Below are 2,003 nucleotides of genomic sequence, written 5' to 3'. Positions count from 1 at the left end.
CTTTTATCGAGGATTATGAAGACATAAATTAGTTTCCTATTTACTGATAAAAAAGTAGTTTTTGCTTTTGAAACTTAAAGTAACATGACTGTTTCACAAGAACAGGATATTTCTGAGTCTTTATTCAAAACATGTTTCAGTCACTGATCACTGGTTCCTTCTCTGCTGCTGATTCAGTTTTGAACAAAAATCAATAAACAGAAATGGATACGTGCCAGACAGCAGCCTGAGCCCATCCAATTCTGGACCATATTTGTGAGAAAGGTAACTTAGCTTATCTCCACATTTACAAAACACTATTAGCTTTTATAACAAGTGACCTGAACTGAACAATACTGACAACAAATACAAACCCTGGGCCTTTAATGAAATGCAGCCCGCCCATCTCCCATGATGCCCCGTAAGGATCTGGTCTCAGGCTCCRGTTACCTCACAGTTCAAGGCAAAGTCACACTCTGCTCCCTCTCGTTACATCAAGTCTGTTGTTTTTAGTCATTTTTTTTAAACATGCAACAAATGTGCTCACCGTTCTGCAGTGGCAGAACTTACAGCGGTGGTATTTGTCAGAGGAACCGAGACAAGTAATAAAATTAATTGCATTGATCTGAAGGCAGACATTGATGAAAAAAGCTCTCAATGTCTGAATCCATGTTTGGGATTAGAAAACCTGAAGGAAGTCTTGATGGTCTCCTTCTAATCATCCAACATCAGCTGGGACCGARAGCAGCAGATGGGATGTGACAAGCTTGTAAAGACAAATAAAAACAAACTGTTTGTATCTTTCTCCTCTGGGACTAATACTTCCACAATTACTCATACAGACAGCAGACAGAGGCTTGAAGAGAAAAGACAACTTAAGGTTTAGTCTAATTAATTACATTAGCASTGGCACTTCATCTGTCATCCCTGCTGCTAAAAGGAGGAGTTAAACTAAATGCTGARAATCAAATGAAAGTCCCTCATTTGTCACTTGAATTAATCCAATTAGGCAGAAAATCCCTTCAACGTATGAGTGGAAAGAGAGAAACATTCCCACTCAGGCCTCTGTAGGAAAACACAGAAAATCTTCCATTGGGTTTGCACAAAGCTGAAGCCAAGGCGTTTTTTAAAAATAATTAACCCTTTCATGTCCTAACGTCGTAACAAAAATATCTCATTTTTGAGTGGATCATAACCGAGGCTTAACAAACACGTGAAGTGGCCGTGGACAAGTGGGCATGCGTGTGAAATACCAACTAAACTTTTAATTTTATGTGACAGATCGGATTTTAACCCTCACATTTCCTTGAGCAAAGGACGCRAAWTTTGTGAATTYCCAAYTGTCCCTGCTCACTGGAGCGTGAAGCGTTAATTAAGATTTTGGTGTCATTCGAAGCAGAATRATCCCCTCTACCAAAGGTTAYGCCCACATTTTCAAAATTATCATCTATGTTAATTTTACGSCSATTTTTCTGAAAGTATCATTTTTTCTGATACGCCCTGTAGTGACCCAGCTCCAGTCGGGTATCGAGGACAACATACACAATTCATGACCTGCCGTGATGCAACTCAGGAGCATTTTATTCCTTAAACTGCCCAACAAGATAGATGTGCCTTTTTAATAACCCAACACAGACTTTATTCAGCTATGAAAGCAGCATGGGTGCAAATTTTATATTACAAAATTAAACTGATAGAAAATAATCCAAGAAGCTCCAGTACTTTTTCAGGTGTTCACTCTTGTTGATTCTTGTAGATCTTAATTTTTTTAATCAGTGGTTCCCAAACTTTTTATCTTCTGACCCACAAAATATCCATGGCAAAAACTTGTGACCCCAAATATTACTGGTCTGAGTACACGAACTTAGTTAATAACCCTAAAAACACAGGCTTTTTGACAATCTAAACAGCTTGTACACAAATATAAATACTTATTTGTACTTATTTTGTGTTTTTGTAATAATTATATGGAAATATTACATCAGCAATCATTTTATTACCCTTTAAAATGATTTCTGGAGATT

The sequence above is a fragment of the Austrofundulus limnaeus genome, unplaced genomic scaffold (assembly GCF_001266775.1).
Source record: "Austrofundulus limnaeus strain Quisiro unplaced genomic scaffold, Austrofundulus_limnaeus-1.0 Scaffold59, whole genome shotgun sequence".
NCBI classification, from domain to species: Eukaryota; Metazoa; Chordata; class Actinopteri; order Cyprinodontiformes; family Rivulidae; genus Austrofundulus; species Austrofundulus limnaeus.
This window is presented reverse-complemented; position numbering follows the sequence as displayed.